Source organism: Sturnira hondurensis, unplaced genomic scaffold (assembly GCF_014824575.4).
Source record: "Sturnira hondurensis isolate 20B ecotype Veracruz unplaced genomic scaffold, ASM1482457v3 Scaffold0017394, whole genome shotgun sequence".
Taxonomy (NCBI): domain Eukaryota; kingdom Metazoa; phylum Chordata; class Mammalia; order Chiroptera; family Phyllostomidae; genus Sturnira; species Sturnira hondurensis.
This window is the reverse complement of record NW_028090025.1, coordinates 174,012-194,056: the sequence shown is the minus strand read 5'-3', so window position 1 is coordinate 194,056 and position 20,045 is coordinate 174,012. Positions and strand designations below refer to the sequence as shown.

At 37.3% G+C, this 20,045-nt stretch overlaps 1 protein-coding gene across 2 annotated transcripts in view; it reads left to right on the top strand.

The window, feature by feature from the left end:
- DNAAF6 (dynein axonemal assembly factor 6) overlaps positions 1-20,045 on the top strand; it is a 72,761-nt gene that overhangs the window by 21,548 nt on the left and 31,168 nt on the right. The window lies entirely within an intron of this gene.

Below are 20,045 nucleotides of genomic sequence, written 5' to 3'. Positions count from 1 at the left end.
CATATTGGATAGCGTCCTTTGCCAAGCCACCATTTCTGTATAATTACAATGTAGCACCAACAATATCAATAGAATACATCTTATTTTTGCTTATTTGAGCCTTGTGATAATCTTGTTGAAAAGTATATGTCTAATGAAAAGTGTAGAGTACAGCCCATTTTGTCAATATACACTAGTAATTCTGGTGCTGAGAATTTATTTTTTGAGATCTGAGGTTGTGTATCACTCTTTTCCCTTCCTTCTCTTACAATACAGTATGGTATAGAGTACTGAGGTGCCCACAGGAGATGCTTAATATTTTTTCTTAAGAAAATGACAAATAGAACCTCTCTTTGGCATGAAATTAAGTTTTTCTGTCATTAGCAAAATCTAAAACATTCAATTGAATCAGGTAACATAATGGGAATAGTGACTTTAAGTACCTCAAGAGATTTTTCAAACTTGAATGAGTTAAGGTTTCAGGTGATCTTGAAATAATTAGCTCCCAGGGTTTTAGCAGTAATATTCAAATTTCTCTCTCTTGAATTACTGTAAGATTATGTTTTTGATGTCTAATATTAAGGGTTGCTCTAAACACTGGAGAAATTCTAGGCCCTAAATAAATAAAACTGTTGTGGGCCTTTCCATTTCTTTTATGCAAATTGCCACTAGTATTAATGATAAAGGTATACTGAATGATGCATCTTGGAAACTAAATCACACCTCAGAATAGGAATATACAATCTAAAACCCAAAAGTATATACAGAAATAGACTTGATACCTCCCTCCAATGAACTTATAATTAACCAGGGAGACACAAATGTCTTGTTTTATTGTTAACAATTAAACTCAGTGTTGTATGTCTACCAGAAGTTCAGAGGGTTTGGATAAGGAATGAACACCACTGAATGGCAGCAGCAAATGAAGTTGGTGTAATGGTACTTTACCACAATATATTTTCTTTTTTCCTTCTTTCTTTTTATATATTCAATCTTTGAACATAGTGAATACTACTATGTACCAGGCACTGTCCTAAGTACTACATTTAGAGAGATAAATAAGAAACAGTCAGTTATACTCAAGGAAATTCCAGTAAAGGAAATGGATACCTAACAAATCACTGCAGTTCAATATGGTCAGTATATATTTAGAGGCAAATGTCAGGTACACAGTGACATAAAGCAAAAAGGGATCTACTTTATTTGGCTGGATAGGATTTCTACAGTGGACAACATTCCAAGAAGAATATTCCAAGTAGAGGTAAGAGCATGTGGAATGGTAACCAGGCATAAAATAGCATGGCCTATTTGAGTAAGTGGTGACTATAGCAAGAATAAAAGAATAATTGTGGATAGTGGTATATTGGTAAGCTAACTCTCAAAAGAGAAAAAAAAGCCCTGATTTGTAGCTTTAATTTTATCCCATGAACATATTAATGATGACATCCACTGTCATTGCTTACCCCCACAAGTAAGACACAGACTAAAAAGGTATTTGACACTACCTCAAGTATTTCTTGCTCAAATTTACAAGCTTATTATTCCTGTTGATTATATGTCATTTTTTCAAACCTTAAAACATCATCAAATTGCAAATGTGACATTTATTTAATAATAAAGGAAAATAGTATGCTACCACATTAAATGTACACATTGATTGTGTGATACATCTCAATATCAGAAATACTAAAATGCAGGGAAAATTGCACCTTAGAATTAACAAAAGATGTTATTTGGGTCCTGGACATGGTATACATGTAACAGTTCAACCCAGAGACTTTAAGAAAGGGACATCTTTTAAACTGAGGAAGCTTTAATAGTAGGACAAACGATCTGTTTATGTACAAGGAGTGATTTGGGGTTTAAAAATGTATAAGGATCACCCTGTATTTTACCCTTCCCCAACTCCAAATAAAAAAGCAAGATATATGAGTCCTAAATAAAGCAATTACACTAAACAAAATTCTGCATTAGTAATATGTATATTTTCAGCAAGCCTTCCATTCTTTCCATCAAACCCCAAATCCAAAGAGCTCCATTATCCAAATTGTGCCTGCTGCTCTACTCCTGAGTTTGTAGCTAACAAACTTCCCTTGCCTTAATCTATATATAGGCATTTTATTTTTAAGTAAAAATTGTGTATATGTAAAGTGTATGACATGATGATTTGATATACATATACATAGAGAAATGATTACTATACTCAAGTTACTAACACATCATTCAAAATAGTTACCATTTGTGTGTGTGTGGTGAGAGCGCCTGATATCAACTTTCTTAGCAAATTCCCGTTATTCAATACAGTATTATTAACTACAGTCATCATGCTGTACATTAACTTTAGAGCTAGAGTTAGGCCAGTGGTTTGCAGATTTGTTTTGTTTTGCCTTGTTTTTAGCTGTCAACCATTTTCTTCAAGTAAAATCCTCTAAGAAAGCCCAACATATAAAATACATAAGAGTACCCTCATCTTGGTTAAAAGGTTACTATCACCCATGATGCAGCTCCTAGGAGAAAAAACTGGGGTTCCTTGGAACATAAAGGTGATAATTTAGCCTTTCTTCCTTATATTACATTTCATTTCAGAGAATAAGGTCAAGCTTACAAGGTATAAAATGCTCATATAACTTAATGGAAAAGCAATAAGAGAACTAACTAGACAGCTTTTTTCTCCCACATGACATGTCTATGTTTTTTTTAAACCTTATGAATAGAATACCCTTATCTTGTTTTGTTTTGTTTTATTTTTGCTTTAGTTATAATGGGTTTGATATTTATCCTTGAATATATATGATTGAATAATATTTGTCACTGTTTGCTATATCTTTTGAAAATTCAACAAAAACTTACTAAGCACTTACTATATATAGTGACACCAGACACTCAATACATATAGTGTTGAAAAAAATTGATGTTTCTCCTGCTCCCAACGAGCTTACTATCAGGAGATCAAGCAGGCCATAAGCAACAGCACAGACCTTTGTACATCCATGCAATAAGGAAACAATGCAATCAAATGGGTATAGATTATTACTTACATGGACAGCATAAATAAGATCAGCACAGTGTCAGCTCCTGATATTCCTTTGCTCCATAGGACATCAAACTAAAGGGGCCAGATGACAGATGGCATGAGCAATGTGGAACTTTGTTGCTGAAGAGTTCACTAAGCTGTGAACTCTTAAAAAATGCTTCCCTTTTTTTTGCGTTTTGCAGCTAAGCTGTTTTATAGCTAGCATGTATATCCAAGGTTTGGGGCAAGGAACGAAAAAGTACTATACCTCACTGTAACCAGGGAGTAAGATGAGAATTTGCCTTCTGGTAGCCTTCTGCAAGATAGGGAGCCTCCCACAAGGAAGGAAGACAGATAAAAGAGAGCCTTGAAGCAACTCCTCACAAGACTGCCTATCTTCCCCGCTTGTGAGAGGATCACTGTATGTTCTGCCAAGACCTGGGGTGGACCACAATTTACCCTTGGCTACATAGTCTGTGTAAATAGTGCAAAGTCACCAGAATATCAGAATAAAGCCATTTTAATATATTTATAGTCTATGAGTACAAGTGCTTTTTCTGGTTGTTTTCACTTAATACAGTAAGAATAGCAAATAACTTATATAATGCTTACTAAGAGCCAGCCAGAATTTCTCTAAGAACTTTGTGCATAGTAACTCATCAATCCCACCATAACTCTATGAAATCAGTGCTATTATCCCCATTTTACTAATGAGGTTATTAAAGCATGAAGAAGAAACTTGCTTAAGGTCACACATTTAGAATCTGGAAGAACTACAATTTTCACTCAGGCAATTTGAATTTGATAGAACTATGTACAAAGTAGTACAGGCACAAAGAAGAGGAAAACCAAGCTCAATTCATAATACAGGGGGCATCTGAATTGCACATTTTTTATTATAAATCCTATTTTTTAATTGTTGTTCAAGCACAGTTGTCTCCATTTTCACCTCACAGCTCTCCCCTTCCCCACCAACCCCCACTGCTCACCCTTAATCCTACCCCCATTTGGTTTGTCCATGGGTTTTTAAACATGTCCCTTGATGACCCTTCCCCATTTCCCCCCATTATCCCTGTCCCCACTCCCCTCTGGTTACTGTCAACTTGTTTTTTACTTCCATGTCTCTGGTTATATTTTGCTTACTCATTTGTTTTGTTGATTAAGTTCCATTAATAGGTGACGTAATATGGTATTTGTCTATTACCTCCTGGCTTACTTCACTTAGCATAAAGCTTTCCAGTTCCATGCATGCTATCTTGAAGGGTAGGAGCTCCTTCTTTCTTTCTGCCCCATAGTATTCTGTTGTGCAAATAAATGTACCATAGTTTTTTGAACCACTCAGTTACTCATGGGCACTTGGTTGCTTCCAGCACTTGGCTGTTGTAAATTGTGCTGCTATTAACATTGGGGTACATAGGTTCTTTTGGATTGGTGTTTAAGGGGTTTCAGGGTATAATCCAAGCAATGGAATTGCCAGGTCAATAGGCAGTTCCATTTTTAGTTTTCTGAGGAAATTCCATACTGTTTTCTACAGTGGCTGTAGTCAGTATTTCTACCAACAGTGTACTAGGGTTCCCTTTTCTCCACAGCCTCGCCAGCACTTCTTTGTTGATTTCTTTATGATGGCCATTCAGAGTGGTGTGAAGTGGTATCTCATTGTGGTTTTAATTTGCATGTTTCTGATGGCTGGTTAGGCTGAGCATCCTTTCATATGCCCCTGAGCCTTCTGTATGTCCTCCATAGAGAAGTGTTCAGGTCCTTTGCCCATTTATTAATTGTTTTGTTTGTCTTCCTAGAGTGGAGTCATGTAAGTTCTTTTTTTCTCTATCTCCAAAAATCTTATAGATTTTGTTTCAGCTTTTTAAAAATATATGTTATTGATTATGCTGTTACAATAGTCTCATTTTCCTCCTGTTTATTCCCCTCTGCCATGCACCACCCCTCCCACCCACATTAAGTTCTTTGGCCACTCCATTTCCCATACTATTATTAACCTCCCCCTGTCTGTTTTGTGCCTACTGAGTTCTTTAATATTTTGGTGATCAGACCATTCTCTGAGGTATCATTGGAAAATATATTTTCCCATACAGTTGGTTCCCTTTTAAATTTGCTGATATTTTTCTTAGCTGTGCAGAAGCTTTTTTTATTTTGATGAAGTCCCATTTGTTTATTCATTCCTTTACATCCCCTGCTCCAGCAAACATATCATTGAAAATATTGCTGCATGGAATATCTGAGATTTTCCTGCCTATGTACTCCTCTAGGACATTTATAATGTTGCAACTTCTATTTAAGTTTTTTTATCCACTTTGAGTTTATTTTTGTGTATGTTGTAAGTTCTTGGTCAAGTTTCATTTTTTTGCATGCAGCTATCCAGGTCTCCCAATACCATTTGTTGAAGAGGCTATTTTTACTCCATTTTATGCTTCTGTCTCTTTGTCAAATATTGACCATAGAGACGTGGGTTTATTTCTGGGCTCTCTATTCTATTCCATTGATCTACAAGTCTGTTCTTATACCAGTACCAGACTGTTTTGATTATAGTGGCCTTGTAATATAGTTTAGTATCAAGTATTGTGATCCTTCTTAATTTGGACATTTTGATGATGTTTATTCTTCCAATCCATGAACATAGCATATGCTGCCATTTTTTTGTGTCTTCCTTATTTTCTTTCTTCACTGTTCCATAGTTTTCTGAATACAGGTCTTTTACCTCCTTGGTTAGGTCTATTCTTTGGTACATTATTTTTATAGTTGCTATAGCAAATTGGACTTTATTCTCATTTCTGTTTCTGATGTCTCACTGTTGGTGTACAAAACTGCCTTCGATTTCTGAATGTTGACTTCATATCCCACTGTTTTGCCAAATTCACTTATTAGGCCCAGTAGTATTTTTGGTGAAGTCTATAGGGATTTCTACATACACTATCATGTCCTCTGTAAACAATGACAGTTTTATTTCCTCCTTTCCAGTTTGAATGCCGTTTATTTGTTTATCTTGTCTGACTGCTATGGCTAGGACTTTCAATACTATGTTGAATACAAGTGGTGAAAGTGGACATCCTTGTCTTGTACCTGGTCTTTGAGAAAGATTTTAGTTTTTCCCCATTGAGTATGATGTTGGCTGCAGGTTTCTTATATATGGCCTTTATTTCGTTGAGGTGCACTACCTGTACTTCTACTTTGTTCAGCATTTTTATCATAAATGGGTGCTGTACCTGATCAAATGCCTTTTCAATATCTATTGATATGATCATGTGTTTTTTGTTTTTTACAATGTTTATATGATGATGCATTTATTGAGTTATGAATATCATACCAACTTGTATCCCTGGGATGAATTTTACTTGATTATGGAGTATGATCTTTTCAATGTATTGCTAGTTGCAGTTTGCCAATATTTTGTTGAGGATTTTTGTGTCTTTGTTTATCAGTGATATTGGCCTGAAGTTTTCTTTCTTTGTTGTGTCTTTATCTGGTTTTTGGATTAGAATGATGCTGGGCCCATAAAAAGAGTTTGGGAGTCATCTCCCTTCTTAAATTTTTTGGGTTTGTGAAGGATAGGGGTTAGCTCTTCCTTAAATGTTCTGCAAAATTCTCCTGTGAAACTGGTCCAGGATGGTTTTTGTGTGTTGGGAGTTTTTGATTATTGCTTCAATTTCACCAGCTCTTATTGGTTTGTTCAGGCTTTCTGCTTCTTCTTCACTCAGTTTTGGAAGATTATATTTTTCAAGAAATTTGTCCATTTCACCTAGGTTTTTAAATTAATTGGCATATAGATGTTCATAGTAATTTCTTACAATCCTTTGCACTTCTGTGGTATCAGTTGTAATCTCTCCTCTTTCATTTCTGATTGTGTTTTGGGGGCCTCTCTGTTTTTTACTTGATGAATCTGCTTGAAGGCTTATCAGTTTTATCTTTTCAAAGAACCAACTCCTGGATTTTTTTTTATCTTTTGAATTATTTTTTTACTCTCTGTGTCATTTAATTCTGCCCTGACCTTGGTTATTTCCTTCCTTCTACTCACTCTGGGTTTTGTTGTTGTTACTACAGTTCCTGTAAATGTAGGGTTAGGTTGTTTATTTGAAATGTTTCTATCTTTTTTAGGTAGGCCTGTATGGCAATGAACTTTAATGTCAGGGCTGCCATCATTGTGTCCCATGGGTTTGGACTGCTGTCTATTAATTTTTATTTCTTTCTAGAAAGTCTTTTATTTCTTTCTTCATCTCATTATTAACCCATTCATGATTTAATAGGATGCTCTTAAATCTCCATGTATTTGAATGAGTGAGTTTTTTTCCTTGAGGTTGGTTTCTAATTTTAAGCTTTAGTGGTCTGAGACCATGCTTGATATGATTTCAATTTTCTTGAATTTGTTGAGGCTTGTTTTTTTGTCCCATCATGTGGTCTATCTTTGAAAATATTCTATGTGCATTTGAAAAAAAATGTGTATTTTGCTTCTTTGGGATGAATGGTTCTGTATATATCTGTTAAGTGCATTTGATCTAGGGCATTGTTCAATGCCAAAACATTCTTGTTGATATTTTGTTTGGAAAATTTATCCATTATTGATAGTGGGGTGTTAATATCCCCTAGTATAAGGGTGTTGCTGTTTATCTCTTGCTTGAAGTCCTCCAAAATTTTTCTTATATATTTGGATGCTCCTATGTTGGGTACATATATGTTTAAATGCACAAGTCTTTTTGATGGATTCTTCCATTGAGTATTTTGAAGTATCCTTCTGGATCTTTTTAATGGCCTTAGTTTGAAGTTTATTTTGTGTGATATAAGTATTGCTACCCTGGCTTTTTTTTTCCTTTCCATTTGCTTGCAATATTTTTTTACAACCTTTCACTTTCAGTCTGTGTAGGTCTTTTGTTCTTAGGTGGGTCTGTTGTAGGCACCATATGTATGGGTTATGTTTTCTTATACATTCAGGTACCCTATGTCTTTATATTGGAGCAATTAATCCATTTATATTTAACATTATTATTGATAGGTACTTATTCATTCTCCCCCTTTGTACCTGTGTTCCTCCCTTTCTCTTTTTCTTCCTCTTGTTAAAGCAGTCCCTTTACCATATCTTGCCATCCTGATTTGGTGGAGGTGTATTCTTTTAGACTTCTTTTGTCTGGGAAACTCCTTATTTTGCCTTCCATTTTAATTGAGAGCCTTGGTGGGTAGACTAGTCTTAGCTAAAGGTCTTTGCTTTTCATTACTTGGAATATTTCTTGACATTACCTTCTGGCTTGTAGTGTTTCTGTTGAGAAGTCAGCTGCTAGCCTTATTGGAGCTCCCTTGTATGTGACTTCCTGGGTCTTCCTTGCTGCCTTTAAGCTTCTCTCTTTGTCTTTCAAATTTGGCATTTTAATTACAACGTGTCTTAGAGTAGGCCTCTCTGGATTCATCTTGATTGGGATCATCTGTGCTTCCTGAACCTGCTTGGCTTTTCCCCTCTCTAGGTTAGGGAAGTTGTCTCTCATTGTTTTTTCAAACAAGTGTTTTATCCCTTCCTCCTTTTCTTCTCTTTCTGGTATTCCTATGATTCAAATGTTGTAGTGTTTCATGTCCTGCAGTTCCCTTAAGCTATTTTCATATTTTTTTTGTATTTTTTTCTGCTCTGCCTGGGTATTTCTTTGTACCTTGTCTTCCAGCTCACTAATTCAGTTCTCTCCTTCATCCAGTCTACTTGTAATTCCCTGTAGAGTATTTTTATTTCAGATATTGTATTCTTCATTTCTTCCTGGCTCTTCTTTACAGTTTCTGTTTTCTTTTGCATACTGTTATAGTTCCCACTGAGTTCCCTGTAGTTGCCAGTGATTTCTTGAGCACACTTATAACCATTCTTTTGAATTCTGCATCAGATGGTTTGTTTGGTTTCATCTCATTTAGCTCTTTTACTGGGGAATCTCCCATTTCTTTTGATTGTGGGTTCTTTCTTTGTCTCCCCATTTTAGGTGACTGTTTTTGTTTGTTTCTGCAATTCCAGATGTTCTGCTTTGCCAGCTGTCTTCATAGGGTGAACTTCTGTGGTAGAGGTTCTGTGGGATTCAGTGATGCATACTCTTTAATCTCCTTGTTTGGTTGCTCTAGGGTTGCCCTTTGTTCTGTTTGTGTGGGCTCTCTTGTTGTATTTGGGCTTTAGCTGTTGGTAGCTTCTTTGTTGATGGGTTCTTCCTTCCAGTGAGTTTACTGCTATTTTCAACTCCCATCTTGTCTTGTAGGCTTTTGTCCAGTCATTGGTTAACAAGGAGATATTACCAGACAACTAAACTTACACTAGCAAAAAGAACCCCCTTGCCACATCAGCCATCCCTACTGCATTTGAACTAAGATTAATAAAGATGAAGGCAGGTTGTGGATATAAATTATAAGATATGACAAAGGGAGTATGAGATGACTAAAAAAAAGAAAATGTTGTTGTGTGGTAAGAGGGAGGAGAATTGATAAGAGTTGAGATACAACCTGAAGAAAGGGAGACAGCAAAATTTACAGTGTAAGTAAAACACAAAAGGGCAATGGGAACAATGTGGTAAGAGGAGGGAAGAATATACTATGCCACAGGTGGCAAACACAAGTCTTGCAGGCCAAATTCAGCCCTCTACCTTGTTTCATCCAGACTGGCACCTTGTTTTTACACAGAAACAGTACCGAGCTCTCATTTAACTGTTAAGGAGTAGTTACATTTATACAATCCTAAAATTACATTCAGCCCTTTGAAGGCAACTGCAAGGCTGATGTGGCCCCTGGTGAAAATGAGTTTGACACCTCTGTGCTATGAGGTTTGAAGTAAATTTGAAAAGGTACTGGACCAATGGGTGCAAATTTTCCAAAAAAACAGAGCAGAGTCAATAGCATTGGTGGTTGAATGAAGTTTAATGAAGGTGGGAATGAGAATGTTGTAGAAAAGCAAAAGGTGAGTATGAGATGTCTACAGTAAAGAAAAATAATTATGAGAGAATGTGGAAAACAAACTCATAAGAATAAGGAATAAAACCCAGGTTGAGAGAGTATGAATAAAGAAAAAGAAAAAAGGGAGAGAGAAAAGAATGAAATAAAATCCTTAGTCAACTGATCATGATCACGGTGAAGGCGAAATGGAGTAAAACAGCAGGAGAGTATTCTCTGGAATTTAAATACAAACAAGTAGTTAACAAATAGCAGTTCCTTTGGAGAAGTACAGCAATGCCCATGATATTTCACCCCAACTAGCCGGTGTTTATAAAAATTAAAAAAGAAAGGCTGTTATTAGAAGGGGAAAAGAAGGTGAGCTGATTTAAGAAAGGAGAGTGCTTACGTGAGGTTAGATGGAGGAGAAATAGTGAGAGTAAGAGATAGAAACTTGGCATAATGTGAGAGAAAATAAAGTTAACCATGACAGTAATAAAGCTCAGGAAGAGCTTATCAGGAAGATGACAAAATAGATTAAGACCAGGAAAGGGTGCTGTGTGGGATCTGGGATAACAATAGTATGATAAGAAATATATAATCTATCCTGGCTGGTGTGGTTCAGTGGATTGAGTGCCGGTCTGTGAACCAAGGATTCACTGGTCCGATTCCCAGTCAGGGCAAATGCCTGGGTTGTGGGCCAGGTCCCCAGTTGGGGGCACATGAGAGGCAACCACATATTGGTGTTTCTCTCCCTCTTTCTCCCTCTCTCTAAAATTAAATAAAAATCTTTAAAAAACTGAAATACATAATCTGAATAAAAAGAATAAAATGTAAAAGACTGAGAGTAGTATGTTGTTTGGCATATGAGTGAAGTTAAAGAAGAATTAAAATGTAATATAAAAGAGAATAAAAACAAATCAAACAATAAAAACCAACAAACAAAACAAAAAATCTAAATAAATAGAAAGAAGACAAATTTAAAATATGCAAGTTCTGAAAGATAGCAAAGTGAAATTTGCCTCACTTGTTGGTGATATTCACCTCCTGACTTCTTTCTGGATCCCTCTCTGGTTTTCTCACAGTTCCAGGTCTTATTGTCTTACACATGCAAAAAAAAAAAAGCCTCCTGCTGATTTCACACCCACCAAACCAGTTTTGCAGGTCTTTCAGAATCCTGCAGGCAAAGGGGGGCTGAGCTACATTTTTCCCTTTCTTGTGGTTTCCCAAGGTTGGAGGGGGTTCAGTCTGGGCTACAATAATCAGAGGTGCCCATTTCCAGCCCTCACCTTCAGAACACTGTGCAGCCTGCACTGTCCATTATGCACATTTTCACCAGGCCAGCACCAATAATCCACTTTAGTTTGTGACCCTTTGATCAATCCGTGAGGTGCACCACTGAGTAGGGGCAAATTGTACCCCACTCCTCCCTCTTTTTTGACCTGGCTACATGAAGTCCCTTGCAAGGTGGCTCAATTCTGCTATTGAAGAAGTCTGTCTGGGAGCTGCTACCCCTCCAAGTCCCTGCTGCCCCTACTTGATTGATCCATGAGGTGCCCTGAGTTGGAGCAAATGGGGCCCCCACTCTTCCCACTTTGCTGGCTGGACCTCTGCTCACCCACATTTCCTGCTTGCATGAGGTCCCTACATGGCTGCTTACTTCTTTTTTTTTTTTAAGAAGTCCCCTTGGGTGTAGCATGAGATTTCTAACAAGTGCGTGGCTTTCCACACAGTCCAACTCTCTGACCAGTCCAGAGTCTATCTGAGTCACTACCAGTCACAGCCAATCTCTTCTCCCAGCCCCAGGTGTCACCAGGCTCCCCAACTTCTCTGGTACTGTCCCAGCCTGTGATCACTAGCTGCTGGCTATGTGTCACTGCCTTTTTAACCTCCAGCGACTTTACCTGTCCAGGTCTCTGTTGGTGTGAGTTTGGGACTTCCCTGCTCTGAGAGGGGAGGGAGCCTTTTGGTGGCTATCACTGACCTGGCTCTCCTCCAATGCTTCCTTGGCAGCCTCTCCTGTACATGGCCCGGGTACCTTCCTGTTGGCCTACAAAATCTCCTTACCACCCATTTTTAAGTGTCCTCTGCACATTTTGGCTTCCAAACATCGTATCAGCTGGGATTCTGTTGGTTGTTCACTCTTTTCTTCAGAAGATCAGCTAGGTATCCCAGTTGGGTGCAGGAGCAAGTGGGCTCAGCTCCCACCCATATCACTGATATCTCCATCTTTCTGACTTGCACATTTGAATGATATGTTTGTCAGGGTGGAAAACTGGTCTAAGCAGAGTGAACAGCATGATCAAAGATATAGTTCTATGGAAGTAAATGACATATTTGACCACTATTTGGCATTTTTTGAGCCTCGGAATGTACGCAGTAATAAAACATAAAACAGAATAGGCAGCTTATAGCTAGTTATAAAAGCCCTTGAATATCATACCATGTGCTATGGACTGAATTGTGCCCACCCCAATTCAGTATCCCCTAGTGTAATGGTATTCAGAGATAGAGCCTTTAGTAAGTAATTATATTTAGAAGAGGTCATGAAGATGGGGCTCTCCTGATGATATCAGTGTCTTCATATGAAAAGACACAAGAGAGCTGGCTCTGCTTGCTATCTCACCCTGCCTTGTGAGCATACAGTGAGATGGCAGCTGTCCACAAGCTCTCACTAGAAACCAACCATGCTGGGATGTCTGGCATGCTCAGAATTCCCATCTATAGTATTTTGTTATGACAGCCTGAGCAACTAATACACTATGAAATTTGGACTTTATCTTGTGGGCCATTAGAGTTATTAAATGTTTTAAAGCAAGTGAGTTTAATTAGATGCACATTTCAGAACAACTCTACTGGCAGATTATGGTGAAGAATTCAGTGGAGATAATGCTAAGAGATAAGCGTGTTTTGATGACTGATAGTAGAAAAATCAGATGATAGACTATTGCACTAGTTCAGGTGAAAGAAGTAAAAGAACTAAGATTATGGCAAGGGAGACAGAAAAGAATGACTTCAGCAGAGATTTTGGAGGTACCATTGATATGATTTAGAAACTTGTCAAATGTGATTTGTAAAGAAAAAACAGGAGTCAGATTTCTAGGTTTGGTGACTAGGTGAATAGTGATGGCATTAATCAAGGTATGGAATATAAAGTGGTTTATCTTTGGATGGTTGTCTCAAAGATGGTTTGTATTCCTTCTTACTCAGAGTTTTCCACATTTTTTACAATTACTATCTATTACTTTTGGAATGACAATTACCAAAGGGTGTTTTTGCTTGAGTTGTGGAGATAAGATATGGAATGCAAAAGAAAGAAGATAAATTGTTAGGAAAAATAATACGTTTGGGTCATTCTGAGTTTGAACTACCTGTAGGAAATTATGTTGCAAGTATCTACTAGGTTGTTAGAAATACAAATCTATGTGGAACTCAAAGATAGGAACTGGAGATGCTGATTCTTACTTAGAGTTTGTGTTTGCCCTCTCCAAGGGTTAGAATATTTCCGTAGATTGACAGCTTTGAATTGGACTTGGAATGAATTAGAACTGATTTCAGGCAGCGTGTGTGTGCTTGGAGAGGAGGAGTTGTTGATAAGGATACTAGGAAACTTTCAGAAATGGGACAAACTTGAAATAGAATAGGCGACCCTTGTGATGGGGTCAAGCCAAAGTTGGGTAGGATTGAGGGTGGGAGGTTGGTGTGGGTGGGGCAGGGGAAAGTAGTGGTGGGAAAATGGAGACAATTGTACTTGAACAACAATTAAAAATTAAGAATTAAAATATATAAAAAGAAAAAATAATCAGAAATGGACTTCAAATAGAGGCGTTATAAATTCTCATCCAGTTCCTGGCCAGGTATTGAAAACCAAGAGGAATTGAATAAGTGAAGTGAGGTTGAGATGGTAGCATGGCTTTAGAGATATGAGGCTGTCAGCCAAAAAGCTGTCATTGAAACAAGTTATGAAAATGAAGAATGGAAACTGCCTCCTCCTGAAAAACGGGGCTGACCGAGGTAATTGATCTTTTGGGTGCCAGTTGGAAAGTATGGGAAAAGGAACTTTAGATATCAAAGATATGTAGGACTATTTTTTCCTTTTTATTGAATTAATTGGTGTGACACTGGCTAACAAAATTATATAGGCCTCAGGTGCACAATTCTACAATACATCATCTGTACACTGTACTATGTGTTCACCATCCCAAGTCAAGTCTCTGCCCATCACCATTTATATCTCCTATACCCTCCTCCACTTCCCTCTGCCCCCTCCCAATGGCTATCACAACATTGTTGTCCTTGCTCGTGAGCTTTTTCTTTTTTCTTTTTTGCTCAGTCCCTCCATGCCCCCATCTCTATCCCCGACAGCTGCTGGCCTACTCTCTGTGAGTCTGTCACTATTTTGCTTGTTAGTTCATTTTCATTAGCTTCTACATATGAGTAAGATTATATGGTACTTGTCTTTATCTGTCTATTTTTGACAGGAAAGGGGATGGGTGCAGGGGGAAGTAGGTCAATTGATTCCCATTTTCACCCATGGGTGATGTACAACAGACTATCTCTAAAATCCAAAAATGAATGGCGCTACAGTTATTGATATTCTGCCAAATGATCCATTGTTTGTTTTAGGATAAGGGAAGCGCTATACACACAAGCTATACCTGCAGATAGCTTGATACTTTTTTTCAGCTTCAGTGGATACATAACATTTTGGTACTCCTACTTTAATAGATCTATATTAATTAGGGGACTCTTTGATGTGACCTAAGAAACAAGCCATTAAGCTGGGTTTTTATTTTTCATTGTCACCTCCTCACCGATACATGAACCTTACTCCATCTCTAAATCTCATTGGGAATGGAGTGAGAGTCAAGAATGGGATAAGAGTTTGTCACTATCTGCAGACACAATCAGAAGTCACATGTTTATCTCACATATTCACCTCAGAAAATGCTATCAATCATTCTGAGCAAAGTGTCTACCCATCCTGAGAATTCACTTACTTCTCCAATGGCCTGTTTCTCAAATACTGGATAAAGCAGTCATATTTGTTTACTTTTAATAAATAAATATATTTGGCTTACTGATAATGGAATGGATTCTCTTTTCCATTTAAAATTCTATAGGATGGACATTTTTTGGAGGCTTTCTGATTATGCTAACCTGATTTTATTGGTTACATATTAGACTGTGTGGCAAGAAGGATATTTGGGCTGTAATACATAAAATTCCTTATTATCAGCCCACACAGTTAACCCTCAATTAGATTTCTAATAGTTACCTCAGTAATATACATACATTTCTAGTTAACATCATAACATACTTTCATAATGAGGGTAAAGGAATACACCTTAAAAGCTAATCTATGTGTATAGACTTAATATATTTCTAATTAGTAGAGCTGAAAGTAAGTCCCCATACTGATAAAGATATCATGTGTGTGTGTGTATATAATATATATTAATATATATATATTATGGAGAGGGAAGGGTGCTGGCAGGAGATGGGCTTCTTAAGGTCAGTAATGAAGTAAAGGTATAAGATGTCTTATACATGATTACTTGGTAATAAAAATCAGTAATTTTAATACATTTTGATGTTGTCATTTTGAGGAGATTTCATCAAAATATCTGAATCAAATGATCCAGCATCCCTGAATCAGAACTGACATAAACATGTGAATACAAGCAGATTCACAGGTTGACCCTAGAAAATACTAACATATGAAGAATGGATAAAGGAAGAGAAGCTGAGAAGAATATACAGAGATGAGGGAAACCATAACAGTAGCTACTGCTATAGAGAAGTAAAGCAGAATTAGGGTACAGAAGGACATTTTAGATCTGTCATTTAAGAAGTCTTTTGGTGAGGAGAGCAGCCTCAGTGGTGTGGTAGAGACCAACACTGGATTGAAGAAAGCTGAGGGGTGAATAGCAAGTTAGGATGCAAAGGCAGCAAATATAGATTGTTCTTTGAGGAAGTTTAGCAGGGGAAAATAGGAAAAATAGGACATGCTTGTTGAAAGGAGACAGGATTTAGGCAGGGGTGTCCAAACCACAGCCTACCACCCACAAGCAGCCCAGGATGGCTATGAATGTGGTCCAACACAAAATTATAAACTTACTTGAAACCCTTTATTTGCTCATCAGTTTTTCTTAGTGTTTGTGTATTTAATGTGTGGCCCCAAATAACTCTTCTTCCAGTATGACCCAGAGATGCCAAAAGGTTGGACGTGTGTGTGTGTGTGTGTGTGTGTGTGTGTGTGTGTTTAGGATAGAAAAGACTTAAGAATGTTCATCAGTTGATGACAAGGATCAATTCATTCACTTGGGTAATATTTATTGAGTGCTTACTGTGTGTCACTAAAGCTAATGAGAAAATAGTAAAAAAGTAACAATGGTATGGGCTCCCAGGGGACTTTTACAAATGGCTGGAGGCATTTTCAGTTATAGGATGTTATTGGCATTTAGTACTCAAAGGCCAGTGATGCTCTAAATCCTTCCATGAGAGGGACACTCCTGAAAAATGAACAGTTGTCCTTCACAGAATTAAAACAAGAGAGAGATTAAAGGTATGATGGTGACCATTCAGCAATATTACACACTGTTGATTACTCCTTCTTGAAACACCTTTTCCTCTTTAATGACCTAACACTTTCCCGATTTGCCTCCAAAATCATGGGGTATTCCTCGTTGCTTTTGGTTGCAAATCACTGGCTCTTCCACTTGTGCCTGAAGTTCTCTAGGTGTCTGAAAAATACCTCTGTCTTTTCTCTCTATTATCTTTCTATCTGGACACCTGGCTTTAAATACTATTTATTCCTCTAGGCTTGACCTCTCACACTTGTTTAATAGGCTCTTCAAATCTAATGTCCAAAATAGAACTATTTTTTTTCTTTATTTTTATTGTTAACACTATTACAGATATCCACATTTCACACCCTTACCCGCCTACACCCAACCCCTGACCCCTTTTCCCTCTTGCCATCACCACACTGTTGTCATTGTCTGTGAATTATGCATGTATGTTCTTTGGCTAATATCTTCACCTTCGTTCATCCAGTCCCCCCTCTTCCTCCCCTCTGACAGCTGTCAGTCTGTTCCATGTATCCATGCCTCTGTTTCTATTTTGTTCATTAGATTCCACATATAAGTGAGATCATATGGTATTTGTCTTTCTCTGAATATCTTATTTTACTTAGCATAATAATTACTCCAAACTTTTAACTGTCTTCCCCAAACCTCTTTCTCATTGATCTTCCTTATCTCAGTAAATGGCAACAACATTCACCTAAATAGTAGAAGCTAAAAACCTAAATCATCCCTCATTTCCCTTCCCTTTGTACCTTATATACAATCCATCAACAAGTCTTGCTAGCTCTGCTTTCAAAGTGAATTCTAAATCCATCTAATTTTTATTACTACCACAACTACCACCATATTCCAAATCACCATCACCTCTCACCTGGACCATTATGATCCCTTCTTTACTTTTGTCCCTCCTTCTACTCTTGTTTCCTGGCAACCTTTCCACAGTGTTCAGAGACAGTCTTTTTGCTCATAACCCACAATGGCTTCCCACTGTATTTAGAATGAATCCAAACTCCTTTTCTTGATCTACAAGGCCCCATATGATCCAACTCCTACCTATTTTTTCAGTTTCATCTGATGCCGCATTTTTTCCTTGTTCATTGTGTTCTAGCCATTGTGGCTTTCTTTCTGATTGTTCAATATGTCAGAATATTTCCAGGTTCCTTGCTCTTCATTCTATTTGCAAGGTTATTCCCTAAGAAAAATGAAAATTTTACCTCATATTACTTTCTTATTTAAATGCATCAGTTAGTACCTTCATAACTACACTACATAATAGTGGTAAATACTGGCTATTATTTTGTATTTCTCACTTTAATGAGGATGTTTCTAGTGTTTCCTCATTCAGCCTGATACCAAATTTTACATTGTGTTTTATGAAACTATTTATCTATTTTGATATTACTGAGTCATGAGCAAGAATAGATGATGAATTTGACCAAATGCCTTCTTAACATTTGTGGAAATTATGTGATTTTTCAGGTTTGCTCTATTGGTAAGTTATAGTAAATTTCTTAATATTGAAACATCCTTGAAATAATCTATTGGTAAATTATGGTATATATCTTAATATTTAACCACCCTTGTATTTATTCACTTATTCAACTCAATATTTTTGAGTGCCTACAATGTAGCAGTCTACGTAATGAAGATACTGTAGTAAACAAAAGACAAGGATTACTGCCCTCACAGAGCATGCCTTCTAGTGGAAGAAAGAAATGAACAAAAGAAATGCATAATCTTGGTTGTACGTTGGAAGGTGATAAATTTTATAGAGGGGAAAAGAACAAGGGGGAAGTAATAGGGAGTACTGGGGTTGCTTGTGGCAGCAATTTTAAATAGTGTGGTCAGGGACCGTTTCACTGAGAAGGCAGTGTTTGTGCAAAGACTTGAAGGAGATGAAGAAGTAAGGCTAAGATGTTGGGAAGGTTATCTAAGTGGATATTTAAATGATGAAGATTTAAGACATAAGTTAATATTTAAAATATCAATGGAGAACAAAGAACTATTAGAAAACGTAGGGTGAGGGTGTGACCCAGGAATTGTATATAATTGCAGCAAGGAGGGTGATTGATGGTATACTGAAAAGACATGAGATTTATTTTAAAAAACTGGAGAAAAGGCTCAGGCCCAGTGATATGAGGGGGATGGGAGAAAATAAAACAGGCACCAATTAAGAAGGCTATAAGGGATGCAGTGTCATGAAGGGAGATCTAGATTAAAATAAGACTAAGAAGTTGAAGAGAATATTCAAAGAGGCTTATGAGATAAGGGATGAGGTACTATGTGTTCCAGAGGGCCTAATCCAAGGGGTAGAAAATGGAAACAAAATAGGAGATATGAATATCCAGATGGTAATTATTAGGTGATAAAGAAGGACATGGGAATCTGAGGCTTCTTGTGTTTATTGACAAAGATAAAATATATTTTTTCTTTTTTATTTAACTATTCTTAAAGTACAGTTTTCTCTTTTACTCCCATCCCAGCCTACCCTCCCCCCCAAGGCTCCCCACCTCCCTGCCATTTCCACCCCCCTTAGTTTTTGACCATATGAACTTTATACTTCTTCCTGTGAATCCTTCCTCTTTTCCTCTGAAATTCCCTCCCCTTTCCCCTCTGGTCCCTGTCTGCCTGTTCTCTATTTCAGTGTCTTTGGTTATATTTTGCTTGCTTGTTTGTTTTGTTGTTCAGCTTCCTGTTAAAGGTGAGATCATATGGTATTTGTCTTTCATCCCCTGGCTTATTTCACTAAGTATAATGCTTTCAAGTTCCATCCATGCTGTTGCAAATGATAGGAGCTCCTTCTTTCTTTCTGCTGTATAGAATTCCATTCGGTAAATGTACCATAGTTTTTTGATCCATTCATTTACTGGTGGGCACCTAGGTTGCTTCCAATGCTCGGCTATTGTAAATTGTACTGCTATAAACACTGGGGTGCACAGGTTCTTTTGGATTGGTGATTCAAGGTTCTTAGGAAATAATCATAGCAGTGGAATTGCTGGGTCAAAAGGCAACTCCATTTTTGGTTTTCTTAGAAAATTCCATACTTTTTTCACTAAATCTTGTACCAGTCTACAATCCCACCAACAGTGAACTAGGGTCCCCTTTTCCCCACAACCTCTCCAACATTTGTTGTTTGCTGCTTTGTTTATGATAGCCATTCTGACTGGTGTAAAGTGGTATCTCATTGTGGTTTTAATTTGCATCTCTCTGATAGCTAGCAGTACTGAGCATGTTTTCATGTGTCTCTAGATCCTCTGTATGTCCTCCTTTAAGAGGTGACTGTTCAAGTTCTTTATTCATTCTTAAACTGGGTTACTTGTCTTCTTAGAGTGGAGTTGAGTAAGTTCTTTGTATATTTTGGAGATTAAACCTTTGTCTGAGGTATCATTGGCAAATATGTTTTCCCATACAGTTGGTTCTCTTTTTATTTTAATACTGTTTTCCCTAGCCTTGCAGGAGCCTTTTATTTTAATGAGATCCATTTGTTTATTCTTTCCTTTATGTCCATTGCTTTATGGGACATATCAGTAAAAATGTTGCTGTGTGAAATATCTGATATTTTCCTGCCTATGTTC